General features: G+C 47.4%; 1 protein-coding gene across 1 annotated transcript in view; it reads right to left on the reverse strand.

The window, feature by feature from the left end:
* The window catches only part of LOC140392103 (calpain-5-like), a 135,926-nt gene extending 119,623 nt beyond the window's left edge, over window positions 1-16,303 (reverse strand). Inside the window, exon 1 of the mRNA XM_072477387.1 lies at window positions 16,136-16,303. The gene's annotated coding sequence lies outside the window, so the exon portion shown is untranslated. The remainder of the gene's footprint in view (window positions 1-16,135) is intronic.
* Window positions 16,304-17,148: the final 845 nt, after the last annotated feature.

The raw sequence follows: 17,148 nt of genomic DNA on the forward strand, positions 1-17,148 counted from the left end.
CAGCTGCCGACCACATGGACCCGATGGGCTGAATGGCCTCCTTCGGTAACCAGTTCCCCAATTGATCGGCCTGCTCGGAAACCGGTCTCTTGGTGTCACCTTTCTAAAAGAGAGCGCCACCCAGCTCCGATCAGTGTCTCGGCCTGTTTAATGTCGATCAGTCAAAAAGCCAACTCCTGCGAGAAAGAAATAAGTGAGCCCAAATGGGTTTACTAATCCTTCACGATTGGCCGGGTGTGAAGAAAAGGAAAACAAACTGAGCTGCGACCCAAAATGGGAGAGATCAGATCAGCCAAATTGTATACATTGCGGCCCATGGAATTAAATATCAGGAACTGCCCACAAAGGACTGCGGCTGGTCATTGAGTAGATTTCTATGGAAGGAAGGTGCATGTCCCAGTGGAAATTCCTGCGCAGACTGCATTGTGAGTCATTGCTACATTTGTAGTTCATAGAAATCATAGGATCCCAACAGTGCAGGAGGAGGCCATTCAGCCCATCGAGTCTACACCATCCCTCCAAAGGAGCATTCTACCGAGATTGACTCTCCCAGCCACTCCTCCCCATCTCTGTACATCCCTGGACTCTAAGGGGCAATTTAGCAAGGCCAATCCACCTAACCTGCACATCTTTGGACAATGGGTGGAAGCCGGAGCACCCGGAGGAATCCCATGCAGAGAACGTGCAAACTCCACACAGAAAAGGCTGGAATTGAACCCAGGTCCCTGTCGCCATGAGGCAGCAGCGCTAACCACTGTGCCACCGTGCCGCCTATATTTGTAGTTCTTCCTCTCATCAATCAATAGACAGCCTTCGCTATCACAATGAATTCTAGGATATCCCTGCCTCCATTGTATCCAGGGCATTAATTACAAATGAAAGACTTGAATTTATATAGCGCCTTTCATGATTTCAGAACATCCCAAAGCACCTTAGGCCCAAGGAAATATATCTAGTGCTGTCACTATTGTAACATAGGAAAGGGGGCAACCAATGTGTGCACAGCAAACCCCAACAAACAGCAATGTGATAATACCGGGCAGGCGTGTGCGTGAGGGACAGGGAAATGGGCGGGATTCTCCGTCCCGTCGTACCAGTTTCTGGTGCGGCACACCCCCGGCCAATGGAGTTCCCCCATTGTGGGGCAGCCCCACGCCATCGGGAAATCCCCAGGCTGCCGGCGAAACGGAGAATCCCAACGGCAGAGAATCCAGAGTAACTTTCCAAAAATAGTTCCACTGCATTCTGAAAGGGTCTTCGCACTTTAATTAAAATTAATTGAAAGCTTTCTAAGAAATGATTCTGCTGAAATAAATAGACCTTCACATCGCTCTTTATTCTCTCCATCTCCAGACTTCCTGCAGCAATAGGTACTGTTAGAAAATTAAGCACTTCAGTGATTAGTTTGAAAAAAAGCTTCATTTAGTTCAAAATTAAAGAATAGGATTCTTCAATTACAGGAAGAAAGTTTTTTTTCTTTATAAAGTTAAAATTACAAGTCAGATACTCCGAGACAAGCTCTTATTCAGGACACACTTTGAAGTTAACATGGGATTTGCCACCTGCCTGATGTTCTGTAATGATACCTCCGATTGGAAATGACAGACATTCCCTCACCACAGTTTTGTCCTGAATCAATGCTGCAATTAAGCAGTTGACCAAATTAAGAAGTCGGCAAAAACGGAAGAACATTTCAAAATCTTCCTCTGAAAAGTAGCTTTACATTTGAAACACCTACCCGATCTCAGTCAATCTTTGACTGCATCTCCCTAACCCCAAAGCCTCGGACTCTGAAGAAGAAAAGGGTTGTGGAGAACGCACAGGAGCAGAGTCACTTCTAAACCTCTACACCATCCTGACTTGGTACAATAATCGCCATTCCTTCACTGTCGCTGGGTCAAAACCCTGGAACTCCCTCCCAAGCCGCACTGTGGGTGTACCTGGCCCACAGGAACTGCAGCGGTTCAAGAGGCAGCTGGTTAGGCATGGTGGTGCAGTGGTTAGCACTGTTGCCTCGCCACGCCAAGGACCCGGGTTCAATCCCTGGGTCTCTGTCCGTGTGGAGTTTGCACATTCTCCCGTTATCTGCCTGGGTCTCACCCCCACAACCCAAAGATGTGCAGGGTAGGTGGATTGGCCACGCTAAATTGGCTCTTAATTAGGAAAAGGAAGAATTGGGTACTTTAAACGTTTTTACAAAGGTACTCACCACCTCATTCCCAGGGGCAATGAGATATGAGACCATAAGACATCGGTGCAGAATTAGCCACTCGGCCCATCGAGTCTGCTCTGCCATTTACTCATGGCTGGTATTTTTCTCATCCCCATTCTCCTGCCCCATATCCCCTTATGAATCAACAACCTATCTATCTCTGTCTTAAAGACACTCAGTGATTTGGCCTCCACAGCCTTCTGCGGCAAAGAGTTCCACAGATTCACCTCCCTCTGGCTGAAGAAATTCCTCCTCATCTCTGTTTTAAAGGTTCGTCCCTTTAGTCTGAGATTGTGTCCTCTGGTTCTCGTTTTTCCTACAAGTGGAAACATCCTCTCCACGTCCACTCTATCCAGGCCTCGCAGTATCCTGCAAGTTTCAATAAGATCCCCCTCATCCTTCTGAACTCCAACGAGTACAGACCCAGAGTCCTCAATCGTTCCTCATTCGACAAGCTCGTCATTCCAGGGATCATTCATGTGAACCTCCTCTGGACCCTTCCCAAGGCCAGCACATCCTTCCTTAAATACGGGGCCCAAAACTGCTGACAGTACTCCAAATGGGATGGACAACAAATGCTGCTCTTGCCAGCGACAGTCACATTGGCAATGGATGGATTGATCTGCCCCTGATAATTCTATGTTGTATTTACTATATTGATCAGGCCTGATGCAGAATACAAGCAAGCTACCAAAGCTCATCTCCCCACAAATGCACTTAACAGTAGCTTCACACATCAGTTATCAGAAGCAAAGTCTCTGATTGACTATCTTTGCCTAACAAACCAAGCAATATTTCACCCGATCATGACCCAAGTTGAGCGGAGCTCATTCGACTCAAGGCAAGGTTGGAACCGGGGATTCCATCCTGCATAATGGGGACTTTAGTGGTGAGTCACTGCAAGAAGCATTCCGGGCTTTTCCTGGGGTGGCCCCATTTTAATGCATTTGACTCCAGCTGACCCCAAGTTGTTATTTTGGTAGTATGAGGGTTGTTGAGCAGGGGGAAGAGGAGTTGAGTGTGCTCCATCTCCCCTCACTTCACCCCTCCCCCCTCATTTCACCCCTCCCCCATCTCCTCTACCTCCACCCATCCCCCTCCCTTCACCCCTCCCCCATTTCACCCCTCCCCCAACCCCCCCTCCCTCATTTCACCCCTCCCCCATCTCCTATATCTCCCCATCCCACCCCACCCCTCATTTCACCCTTCCCCCATCTCCTCTACCTCCGCCCATCTACCCTCCCTTCACCCCTCCCCCCACCCCTCATTTCACCCCTCCCCCATCTCCTCTATCTTGCTCCCTCTCCCCTCACTTCACCCATCCCCCATCTCCTCTACCTTCCCCCATCTACTCTCCCCCTATCCAACCCTCTTGGGGGAGTTGATGAAAAGGACGGGTTTCGCAAAGAAAAACTTACACTTACATGTTCACAGGCTTTATTTGAAACAGCAATCGGGTCCCAGAGAGCTGGTCACACCCAACAACAAAAAAATCCAAGGATTTAAAAAGGTGCCTTGCGGCCATCAGATATCAGAGCTCGTGACCGGAGACTCTCACTCTCATCCTGCTGGGAGTCAGGACCCACAGTCTGGGAAGCCCCCTGTAATTAATATTTAAATAAATCACGACAGTGCCAATGATCTTATTACTCAAACCAGAAGTGTGACAAAACAAAATCTTTAGAAATAGTCATTGGCCAAAATATTTCAGCATGCTAATGTAAATTAAACCAAGGCCCCACTTGCTGTTCTGGATGGATGTTACTATTTGGAATGCAAGATTTTCAATTTGTGTCTTAGCCAACATTCTTTACTCAACTAGCTTACCCAAAAAATCAGATTAACTGTTTACTCAACTAGCTTACCCAAAAAATCAGATTAACTGTTCATTAATCTAATTTGCTGTCTATGGGATCTTGCCATGCACACATTGGTTTCTGGGTCAGCTTGGAAAAAAAGCAGCTACATTGTGAACATGTTTAATTGGCAATGAAGCACTGCAGGAGATCCTGAATAGCCAATTCAATATTATACAGCAGGACACAGTGATAAGAAAAACTCACTCTTCAGTCCAACTCAATTATATTACGAAGCAAGGGTTTTTTTCTTCTTTATTTTGACAAGGTCAACATTTGATGCCCATCTCTAATTGCCCTTCAACCAAACAATTAAGAGGGCAGTTAAGAGTCAACCAGATCGCGGTGGCTTCAGAGCCACAGTTCCCGGACCAGCCTCCCTGAACAGGCGCCGGAATGTGGCGACTAGGGGCTTTTCACAGTAACTTCATTTGAAACCTACTTGTGACTAGAAGCAATTTTCATTTTCATGTCGGCCAGACCGGGTAAGAATGGCAGATTTCCTTCCCTAAAGGACATTAGTAAACCAGATGGGTTTTTACAACAATTGATCATGGACTGAAATTAACTTTTTTTTTAAAATTCCAATTAAGGGGCAATTTAGCGTGGCCAATGCACCTAACCTGCACATCTTTGGGTTGTGGAGGTGAGACCCATGCAGACACAAGGAGAAAGCGCAAACTCCACACGGACAGGGACAGTGACCCGGGATCGAACCTAGGTCCTCGGTGTTGTGATGCAGTAGTGCTAACCACTGCGCCCCCACGCCACCTCTGAAATTAACTTTAGATTTCCAGCTTTGTTCACTGGATTTAATTTCCACCACCTGCCGTGGTGGGATTCGAACCCTTGTTCCCAGAGCTACAGCCTGGGCCTCAGGATTACTGGGGAGGCGATGGCAAAGTGGTATTATCACCAGGACTGATAATCCAGAGACCTAGGTAATGCTCTGGGAACCCCGGTTCCAATCCCACCATGGCAGACGGTGGAAATTTGAATTGAATAAAAATCTGGAGTTAAAAGTTCTGATGATGACCATGAAACCATTGTCGATCATCGTAAAAACCCATCCGGTTCACTAATGTCCTTCAGGAGGAAGATCAGGCCTACCTGGGAGTCCAAACCCACAGCAATGTGGCTGACTATTAAAACACTTCTGAAATGGCCCAGCCAGCCACACCCAATAAATGTAACAGTAAGCCAAGAAAAACCTCCTATTTTGCATACAAAGGAGCTAGAGTTGTTAAAGTCTGAAATATGTTAAAGAGGCGGTGGATTCAGAGTCCATCAGAACTTTCAAAAGGCAATTACACATGAACTTGAGGAGGATCCAGTTTGCAGGGTTGTGGGGAGAAGGTTAAGTTTGGGATAGCTGCTTTAAGAGAGCCAGCAGGGCCAAGTTGCCTCTTGCGGTGTAAAATTATTTTCTGTGCACTTTTCCACGCATAACCACAATAGAATGACTTTCCTTTACATAGCGCCTCTCACAACCACAGCTTTGCAATCAAAGAAACACCTGGGCTGGTGTTCTCCGGCAGGTTCGCTGGTGACGGGATTCCCTGGTCTCACCAGCAGTGCACCCCTCCCCGACGGCGTGAGGTGGCTTCAATGGGGAAATCCCGTTGACAGCAGCGGGAGCAGAGAACATCACCGCAGCGAACGGCGCGCCGCCTCTTGCTGCCGAGAAGCAGGCGGCTGGGGAGGCCGGAGAATCCTGCCCTTGAAGTGTAGTCATTGTTGTAATGTAGGAAATGTAGCAACCAATATTAGCACAGCAAGCTCCCACAAATAACACTGTGATAATGACCAGTTCATCTGTATCAGAGAGAACTCCCCCATGCTCTTCTTCCAAATAGTGCAATGGGATCATTAACCCGAAAGAGCGGCCTCCGTTTAATGTTTCACCGGAAAGACAGCACCCCTGACAGTGTAGCACTCCCTCAGTACGGCACTGGCTTGAGTAGGATTTGAACTCACCACCTTCACACTCAGAGGTGTGAGGACTAACCACAGAACCAGGGCTGACAATGTAAATCATGCTATATAAATGCAGGTCCCTTTCTGTAACATGACAAAAAACTAATCACAGTGAGTGGGAGAAATGATAACGTCAATATTTCCTGGCTCAAATTAAACAAGATTCTAAACAGCTTGGCCATTGTTTGATTTCAGTTTCTTAGCAACCCCATTCAGGATTTTCCTGATTAGGCATTAATATGTCAACTTTCTGGTGAGGTTAGGGGTGGCAAGGTGGTGCAGTGGTTAGCACTGCTGCCTCATGGCGCCGAGGACCCGGGTCACTGTCCGTGTGGAGTTCGCACATTCACCCCATGTCTGCATGGGTCTCACCCCCACAACCCAAAAAATGTGCAGGGTAAGTGGGTTGGTCGTGCTAATTTGCCCCTGAATTGGGAAAAGAAATAATTAGGTAGTCTAAATGTGGTTTTTTTAAAAATGAATGCGTCTTCCATGATCATCAAGTCCTGAAGTAGGGCTTGAACCTAAAACTTCTGGCTCAAAGATACGGACACTACCACTGTGCCATAGGTCATAGAATTTACAGTGCAGGAGGCCATTCGGCCCACCGAGCCTGCACCAGCCCTTACAAAGAGCACCCTACTCAAGCCCACGTATCTACCCAGTAACCCCCATCTAACCTTTTTGGACACTAAAGGACAATTTAGCATGGCCTATCCACCTAACTTGCACATCTTTGGACTTGTGGGAGGAAACCGGAGCACCCGGAGGAAACCCACGCAGATACGGGGAGAACGTGCAGACTCCGCACAGATAGCGACCCAGCCGGGAATCGAACCTGGGGACCCTAGAGCTGTGAAGCAACTGTGCTAACCACTATGCTACCACTGCGCCATAAGACGTCCCAAAGCTCCTCTATCATTGTCAAGTATCCCAAGTTGCTTCACAGGAGCGTTATCTAACAAGAATGACACAAGGGGCTATTGGGGCAGTTGACCAAAGAAGTAAGTTTCACAGAGTCTCTGAGAGAAGGAAGGAGGCGGAGAGATTTAAACACAGCCTAGGGCCCAGTAGTTGAAGGGAGCTATGTTCCCCAGAGATTTCTTAAAGATACAAAACAGGCAGTCTGAAAAACTGGTTATGTCATTTCCTGCCCTTGGTTCTGCAAGAGAGTGTCAGTGGTTTAGGGTGTGAAGATTATCACTTGGATGAAATAGTATTTTGTTCTGGCTGGACAGCAGATTAACATTACCACGGCAAGAGTTTAACAATCTGTTACTGCGTTCTACATACACCCAGGTCAGTATCAGCACCAACATAAACACAAAGAAAGAACAAATGTTTACATAGACCCCGGGTGTCACAAAGCACTTCAAATAAACACGTGATCGTAATTGCCGGAAATTCAGGTGCACGCTTGCAAGCTCCTACAATGAAATAACAGCCAGGGAACCTGTTTTATTGAAGGAAGTCGAGGGACAAATATTGATCAGGAAACCGGACAGAACTCTGGGCTTTTTGGAAACATTACTGCAGAATATTTAACGTCCTCCCACGAGGGCTAATGGGGCCTCGGTGTAATATCTCATCGGAAAGACAGCACCTCCGACTGAGCAGCACTCCCTCAGTGCTAGCAATGGAAACATCAGCGTTGATCTCTGGAGTGCGACTTGAGCAACTTTCTGATCAAACGACAAGAATGCTAACCACAGAGGCACAGCTGATAATAAATAAACTCCAGTAAGTTTAGATTTATTGTCACGTGTACCGAGGTATGGTGAAAAGTATTGTTCGGTGTACAGATCAGGCAGATCGTTCCACACATGAAGAACATAGGATATACAATAAATACACAATGTAAATACATAGACGTAGGCATGGGTGAAGCATACGGAGTGTAGTATGCATGGAGCGATCAGTTCAGTTCATAAGAGCGTTATTCAGTGAGAGAATGAAAGGACTATTTCCAGCATCGATGCTCTGGCCTCCTCCCCTCCCTCATTCACTAAAAGACAGGTTAGGGCAGCAGTGGTTAGCATTGCTGCCTCACGGTGCTGAGGTCCCAGGTTCGATCCCGGCTCTGGGACACTGTCCGTGTGGAGTTTGCACATTTTCCCCCATGTCTGCGTGTGTTTCAGCCCCCACAACCCAAAGATGTGCAGGGTAGGTGGATTGGTGCATAGATGAAAAAATAAATAAAAGACAGGTTAACCATCCATTCACCTCATTGCTGTTTGTAGGACATTACAGGTCCAAAATGACATGGCCAATGTTAACCTTCTCTGGGGCGGCACGGTAGCACAGTGGTTGGCACTGTTGTTTCACAGCGCCAGGGTCCCAGATTCGATTCCTGGCTTGGGTCTGTGTGGGGTCTGCACATACTACCCGTGTGTTTCCTCCAGGTGCTCCGGTTTCCTCCCACAATCCAAAGATGTGCCGGTTAGGTGGATTGGCCGTGCTAAATTGCCCTTAGTGTCCAAAAAGGTGGGGTGGGGTTGCTGGGTTACGGGGATAGGTGGAGGTATGGGCTTAAGTAGGGTGCTCCTTCCAAGGGCCAGTGCAGACTCGATGGGCCAAATGGCCTACTGCACCGTAAATTCTATGATTCACTTCAGATAAACCACATGAAGCGATTTGCAAAATCACCACCTGTAACAGTCATATAGAAATCCCACTATTATTCCTTAATCATGTCCCTTCAGTTCACCAACACCCATGCACAGTTGCACAGGGAATATAATTGGGAAACTCAAAACATTCTGTTCGTGGCTCCCATCAGCTGTTTGATTTCTCCACCTCCTTCCAGATGAACATGCCAAGAATTTCCAAAACTATGTTACCAATGCAACACAGCCCGAACTACAACATTAACAGATAGGAATCAGAACATTGTTACAACATGGAAGGAGGCCTTCCAGCTCACCGTGGACTTACTGGTTTTCTGCCAGAGCAATTGGACTAGAGAGAGGCCCTTCGCTCCATCAGATGGAGTTCAACCCAGATAAATGTGAAGTGATTCATTTTGGAAGGTCGAATTTGAATGCTGAATACAGGGTTAAAGGCAGGATTCTTGGAAATGTGGAGGAACAGAGGGATCTTGGGGTCCATGTACATAGATCCCTCAAAGTTGCCACTCAAGTTGAGAGGGTTGTTAAGAAGGTGTATAGTGTGTTGGCTTTCATTAACAGAGGGATTGAGTTTAAGAGCCGCGAGGATTTGCCGCAACTTAAAAAAACCCTGGTTAGACCACACTTGGAATATTGTGTCCAGTTCTGGTCGCCTCATTATAGGAAGGATGTGGATGCTTTGGAGAGGGTGCAGAGGAGATTTACCAGGATGCTGCCTGGACTGGAGGGCATGTCTTAGGAGGAAAGGTTGAGGGAGCTAGGGCTTTTCTCACTGGAGCGAAGAAGGAAGAGAGGTGATAAAGGTGATGAGAGGCGTGGATAGAGTGGATAGCCAGAGACCTTTCCCCAGGGCGGAAAGGGCTGTCACGAGGGGACATAATTTTAAGGTGATTGGAGGAAGGTATAGGGGAGATGTCAGAGGTAGGTTCTTTACACAGAGAGTGGTGGGTGCGTGGAATGCACTGCCAGCAGAAGTGGTGGAGTCAGGTTATTAGATTGATTGATTGTCACATGTACTGAAGTACAGTGAAAAGTATTTTTCTGCAGCCGAGGAACGTACACAATAGTCACATAGCACATAGGGATATTTAAGCGACTCTTGGACAGGCACATGGACAGCAATGAATTGAAGGGGTGTAGGTTAAGTTGATCTTAGATTAGGATAAATGGTTGACACAACATGGTGGGCCAAAGGGTCTGTACTGTGCTGTACTGTTCTATGTCTGCACTGGCCTTCAAGTACCTATCTATTCCAATCCCATTTTCCAGCACTTTCTCCGTAGCCTTGTATGCGATGATGTTTCAAATGTACATCTAAATGCTTCTTAAATGTTGAGGGTTTTTGCCTCCACCACCCTTTCAGGCAGCGAGTTCCAGACCCCCCCCCCCCCCCCCCCCCCCTCTGGGTGAAAAGGTTTTCCATCACATCCCCTCTAAATCCCCTGACCCTCAACAAATCTATGCCCCCTGGTTATTGACCGCTCTGCTAAGGGAACACGTTTCTCCCTACCTAAGTCACTCATACTTTTATACATCTCGATCAGGTCCCCCCTCAGCCTTCACTGTTCTAAGGAAACCAACCCCATCCTATCCAGCCTCTCTTCATAGCTGAAACGCTCCAGCCCAGGCAACATCCTGGTGAATCTCTGCTGTGCCCTTGAGTGCATCCTTCCTATACTGGTGACCAGAACTGCAAACACTACTCTAGCTGTGGCCTAATGAGCATTTTACCCAGCTCCATCATTTTGGTTTTTTTTAGCAATTACCCTCCCTCTCTAAATTTTTTTAATTTAAAATTTAGAGTACCCAATGTTTTTTCCAATTAAGGGGCAATTTAGCGTGGCCAATCCACCTACCCTGCACATCTTTGGGTTGTGGGGGTGAAACCCACGCAAACACGGGGAGAATGTGCAAACTCCACACGGACAGTGACCCAGAGCCGGGATCGAACCTGGGACCTCGGCGCCGTGAAGCAGCATTGCTAACCACTGCGCCACCGCTACACAGCTCCATCATAACCCCCTTGCTCTTATATTCTATGCCTCGGCTAATAAATTCTATACTTCAAGGAGCTGGAGCCATTGGAGTTGAACTGGGATCAGAAGGAGAAGCAGAACTCATTCAGATAACTGTTCTGTATAACCAAAGATTTTGTAGAGCCACATCTGTAAATGCTCCATAATGACCCAACCTGCACATTGAGGTATTAATGCCCGATTTAAGAATCCTCTGCCCACTCATCCCTCTCCGTCCAATTCAAACTGCAAGCACTCACAACTGCTATTTAAATGTGTAATGTGGTGAAGACAAAAGTAATGACAGACCACAGACAGGGCAAGAAAACGGAACTGCAAGTGGCCATTACCCTGCTTGTCATGTGATTTTGGTCATCCCATAATATCAGCTCTGGAAGACAGAAAGAAAATCTCAAGGACAGGGTCTGTGAATGCTGCAACAATTTCCTCTCTCGGAGGAGAGACTGGGATGGACGGGGAGGTCTGTAATTACAGCATTAATTGATGGTTCCGAATGGTCCCTTTCCTTCAACTGCACAGCCCCCAACTTGCGTCAATACCAAGGATCGTGGGCTTCGAGTTATACGATGAGATTGGAGAAGCTGGGATTGTTCTTCTTAGAGCAGAGATGTCCCAAGGGGAGATTTATGGGGATAGGGTGGAAGTGAGGGCTTAAGTGGGTCGGTGCAGACTCGATGGGTCGAATGGCCTCCTTCTGCACTCTATGTTCTATTTAATCGAAGCATTTTGACAGGCGAGATAGGAAGGAACTGTTTCTGCTGGTAGTGGGGAGGGGTCATGTCCAAGATAGAGACGGTTGTGTATTGATAATGGGTGGGATTCTCTGGCCTCCCAGCCATGTGTTTCCCAGCAGCGGGAGGTGGCGTGCCTTTTGCTGGCGGCAGGTTTCTCTGCTCCCGTCGCTGACAATGGGAATTTCCATTGAAGCCACCCCACGCCTCCAGGAAATGCACGGGAAGTGGCGTGCTGCCGATGGGATCAGAGAATCCCGGCACCAGCTCACGGCCAGGGAATTCCGGATTCCGGCCAATGTCAAAGAACAAACAAAGAAAAGTACAGCACAGGAACAGGCCCTTCGGCCCTCCAAGGCTGCGCCGACCATGCTGCCCGTCTAAACTAAAATCTTCTACACTTCCTGGGTCCGTATCCCTCTATTCCCATCCTATTCATGTATTTGTCAAGATGCCCCTTAAACGTCACTATCGTCCCTGCTTCCACCACCTCCTCCGGCAGCGAGCTCCAGACACCCACTACCCTCTGTGTAAAAAAGAGAGGGTCCATGTCATTGCACTTGTAATACAGAAGGTCCAGGCTAATGCTATGGTGGCATGGGTTCAATCCCTCCATGCTAACTGGTGGAATTTCAATTCATTAATAATCTGGAATTGAAAAGCTCCTGGCAGCAATGGCGACCATGAATCACTTCCATCTGGTTCACCAATGCCCTATGCTTCCTTATGCCTGAATGTGACTCCAGACCCACAGCAATGTGATTGGCTCTTAACTGCCCCTCTGAAATTCCAGCATGCCATTCAGTTCGAGGGCAATTCGGGATGGCCCGGCCAGTGACACCCACGTCTCGCAGAAGAACAAATATTGTTTTTTTTAAGAACCAAAAGGCAAAAATGAGATGGAAAAGCAAAATACTGCAGGTGCTGAAATAGTGAAATAAAAAAAAAGATGCAGGTCAGGCAGCATCCATGGAGAGAGAAACAGAGTGAACATTCTGATGGAAGGTCATTTCGACCTGAAATGTTAACCCGGATGAGTTGTCCTGATCCAGAATATGCTGCCTGGAAGGGTGGTAGAAGCAGATTCAATGGGGAATTTCAGAAGGGAATTGGATCAACGTTTGAAGGGGTAAGATTTACTGGGCTTTTGGGAAAGGAAAGGGAAGTGAGACTAATTGGATAACTCTTGCTGGCCCAGGCCCAATGGCCTTGCTTCATCCCGCAAGATCTTAAGTCGTAGACTGCATCCTATTGGGTAGCCCCACAACATTGCAGAAGATCATCCAACCTGGACCGTGCTTCATGTTGCATAGTAATTTAAGGATGATTAATTCAGCTTGACTCATGGCACAGACTTGATTGAAACACAAGAGTCCGTGAGGCAGGGGATGTCAGAAGTCCATCGCAGATTTTGACTTTAACCTCTCCATGACCCAAGAGCACCCCAGAAAATTCACAGCAGCTGAGGGTCCATGCCTAAAGTGCTCACCTCTCCAGCTGGTGTTTAAAACAGGTTGACATTTTGCCATTCCCAGCCGAAAGATTGTGCCCAAAACCTTCACAGTAATCGTCTTCTGAGAGACTAAGACGGAGAAACTATAATAATAATATTCTTTGTTGTCACAAGTAGGCTTACATTAACACTGCAATGATGTTACAGTGAAAAGTCCCTAGTCGCCACACACTGGCGCCTGTTTGGGTACACAGAGGGAGAATTCAGAATGTCCAATTCACCCAAGAAGCACATCTTTCAGGACTTGTGGGAGGAAACTGGAGCACCCGGAGGAAACCCATGCAGACACGGGGAGACCGTGCAGACTCCGCACAGACAGTGACCCAAGCCGGGAATCGAACCTGGGACCCTGGAGCTGTGAAGCAACAGCGCTAACCACTGTGCTACCGTGCTGCCCACTAATCCTACATGTATATTGAATCAAATAAAATCCACAATAACAAACCCTGCTTCTAAACATCGTTGTTGCTCACTTCCGTTAAGTAGTGGATATGAACATAAAGCCAGTCTAGCTGCGTGACATCATGTGTGGTGGGTTTGAAGATTCCAGCCGGTTCTCTTGACGGACCTCGGTCATGGACCAGTCCGCGGACCACCTGGAGAACCCTATGGGATACCGGTGGTTCATGGAACTCCACAAATCCTTCCCTAGCCCTGCTTGCCTCGTACTTCCACTCAGTCATTCCCCCTAAACCGCTGTCTTCTCCAATTCACAATTCTGTTCAATATGTAATCAATCTGTAAACTGCCTTGGGTAGTTTTATACCATAAGAACCACTAGATAAATGTTACTATGTACAATGACACTCACGGAAATCCCCATTGGGTTTGGATCAAGAACCATTAGAGTCAAGTTATTCCAGGATGATGTCAGGAAGCACACTTTTATATAAAAGGCTAATGGAGATTTGGAACTCTGCCCATAAAGCGGTGAAATTTTCAGTTGAACACGGACTCAAGCGGCACAGTGGTTAGTATTGCTGCCTCAAAATGCCAGAGGCCTGGGTTCTATTCCGCCCTCGGGTGACTGTGTGGAGTTCGCATTTTCTCCCCGTGTGTGCGTGGGTTTTCTCCGGGTGCTCCGGTTTCCTCCCACAATCCAAAGATGTGCAGGTTAGGTGGACTGGCCATACTAAATTGCCCCCTTAGTATCCAGGGATGTGCAGGGTAGCTTATGGGGATAGAGCGGGATGGACGGTGGAGGTTGGTGCGGACAAGATGGGCCGAATGGCTTCCTTCTATTCTATGGATTCTATGAAGGACTTGAAAACAGAGATTGAAAATGTTTTGTTAGGCATGGGGATTAAAGGAACCAAGCCTGTACATGAAATTATGGTGCGGATCGACCACAATCTCATTCAATGGGCTCAGGGGGCTGAATGTGTTACTCCAGTTCCAATATCACACAAGCAAATAACAAAATGACTGTGAATGACAAAGCAGGAACAACATCTCCACAGATGATCCCTAACACACCGTAAAAGTTACAGCAGAATTCTGTCCACAAATCACATTGAGGTCTTACGTGATTCCCAAGTACAGATAAATTAGAGCCAGGCTTAGTGTGACAAAGGCTAGTGGGGGCAGGGTTTCCACCTCTTTGACAAAGGGTCACCTGGACTCAAAACGTTCGCTCTTTTCTCTCCCTACAGATGCTGCCAGACCTGCTGAGATTTTCCAGGGTTTTCTTTTTGGATTCAGATTCCAGCACCCGCAGTAATTTGCTTTTTTTCACCTCGAACTGGCATCCAACCACCTTTGACAATGAGTCACCCAGACTCGAAACGTTAGCTCCGTCCTCCCTCCACAGATGCTGTCAGACCTGCTGAGATTGTCCAGTATTTCCTATCTTTGTGCACGGTAGCACAGTGGTTAGCACTGTTGCTTCACAGTGCCAGGATCCCAGCTTCAATTCCCAGCTTGGGTCACTGTCTGTGCGGAGTCTGCACGTTTTCCCCGTGTCTGCGTGGGTTTCCTCCGGGGGCTCCGGTTTCCTCCCACAAGTTCCGAAAAGACGTGCTTGTTAGGTGAATTGGACATTCTGAACTCTCCCTCTGTGTACCCGACTAGGGAATTTTTCACAGTAACTTCATTGCAATGTTCATGTAAGCCTACTTGTGACAATAATAAAGATTATTATAAGATTATTATTCCGGAGGGATGGCGCAGACCGACGGGCCGAATGGCCTCCTTCTGCACTGTAGGGATTCTGTGGAAAATTGTATCTTTCAATTCTGTTCCATTCTGACAACACTAATCCCTTTCCTAACCCTTAGCCAGAGGCCATGATGTGGAGATGCCGGCGTTGGACTGGGGTGAGCACAGTACGAAGCCTTACAACACCAGGTTAAAGTCCAACAGGTTTGTTTCGATGTCACTAGCTTTCGGAGCGCTGCTCCTTCCTCAGGTGAATGGCAACTCTGCAACTCAGTCATTCACCTGAGGAAGGAGCAGCGCTCCGAAAGCTAGTGACATCGAAACAAACCTGTTGGACTTTAACCTGGTGTTGTAAGACTTCGTACTTAGCAGAGGCAATAGACGCTGTAGACATTACACAATAGGGCAGCTCTATCAAACCAGCATTGCAAAGCTATCATTGTGCAGCAGGAAGAGGAAATACATCTTAAATGTGACATAAAAGTTAATGCAGCGCAAACGGGGCGGAATTAAGTAACCGCAGAGTAACAGCCGATCATTGACGAATATATCGAACTATTTAGAGATTTCAAGATTCCAAAATCTCTCAGCTCGCCAATTTACAGAAGTCTGCGCGGTGTATATACCCTGAAGTGCGACACTCTACCATCCTTTAAATAAACAAAGTAATTCCTCCCTATCGTTCACATTACTGATAGGAACCAACCCCTCCTTAAAAAGTTGTAACCTCACTGTGCAGCCGCTGCAACATGAATGGCCATTGATCAATAGAGGGCGTTTTAAAAATCGAGAATTCAGCAACATTTCCACATTTAAAATGCAATGTAAAACGCTAAAAATCTCTCTGTCAGTCCCCTTGGCCAGTGTCTGGATGGGGCTGATCCCGCCTGTTATTTTGTCACACACACTTAAAAAAGCATTTGTCCAGACAGCTGTGAGTATCCGATTGTAGATTTCTCTGCAACTCATGTGTATCCGATTGTGGTGGGAGGGGAGCGGCGTGGGACTCTCCTGGGCAGGTCTTACCTCTCTGGGGGACGAGATCCCTGCAGATTCGCTGAACTCCCTTCTCCAGGTGCTGGACGGAGCTCCGGTGGAAAGAGACAAGCTGGTCAGTTTCTGCCTTGTCGGCTTTCACCCCACAAATACTTTTCTACCCGGTGTGGGAGGAGTGTGGACGCGCCCATGCGCATGTGTGCTGAGCAATATCACTCACAAAAACATGCTGCAATAGCCTGGGAGTTGTAGTTTTTCGTTTTTGCCGGGGTGGTGAATAAGACTTGGGGGTTTGCACGAAGTACTCTCAAAGTGCAGTCACGGTTACATTATGTAGGGAGCACAGCCAGATCCCACAAACAGCAATGAGTTAACGACACAGACCGACCCGGATTCGAAACGGTAGCTCCCTTCTCTCTCCACAGATGCCGTCAGTCCTGCTGAGATTGTCCAGCATTTTCTGTTTCAGTTTCAGAAGTCAGCAGCCGCAGTTATTTGCTTTTAACTTTGTGATATTGACCTATCTGTTTTTGTGATCTTAACTGCGAATAGACTTTGATCAGGACAACAGGCAGAACCAATTCTTTCTTTTAATAAATTTCTTAAAATAATTTTTTTCCAATTAAGGGGCAATTTAGCGTGGCCAATCCACCTCGCCTGCACATCTTTGGGTTGTGGGGGCGAAACCCACTCAGACCCGGGGAGAATGTGCAAACTCCACACGGAAAGTGACCCAGAGCCGGGATCGAACCTGGGACCTCGGCGCCGTGAGGCAGCAGTGCTAACCACTGTGCCACAGTGCTGCCCTAGGCAGAACCAATTCTGTAGAAGGGTAATACGAGGCGGGACTCTCCGGACCCCTAGCCACGTGTCTCTCTGGGGTGCCTTTTTTTGATAATAACCTTTATTGTCACAAGTAGGCTTACATTAACACTGCAATGAAGTTACTGTGAAAAGCCCCTAGTCGCCACATTCCGGCGCCTGTTCGGGTACACTGTCGTTCACTGATGGTGGGAATCTCTGCTCCCTCGGTCACCAAACTC

Source organism: Scyliorhinus torazame, chromosome 15, assembly GCF_047496885.1.
Source record: "Scyliorhinus torazame isolate Kashiwa2021f chromosome 15, sScyTor2.1, whole genome shotgun sequence".
Taxonomy (NCBI): domain Eukaryota; kingdom Metazoa; phylum Chordata; class Chondrichthyes; order Carcharhiniformes; family Scyliorhinidae; genus Scyliorhinus; species Scyliorhinus torazame.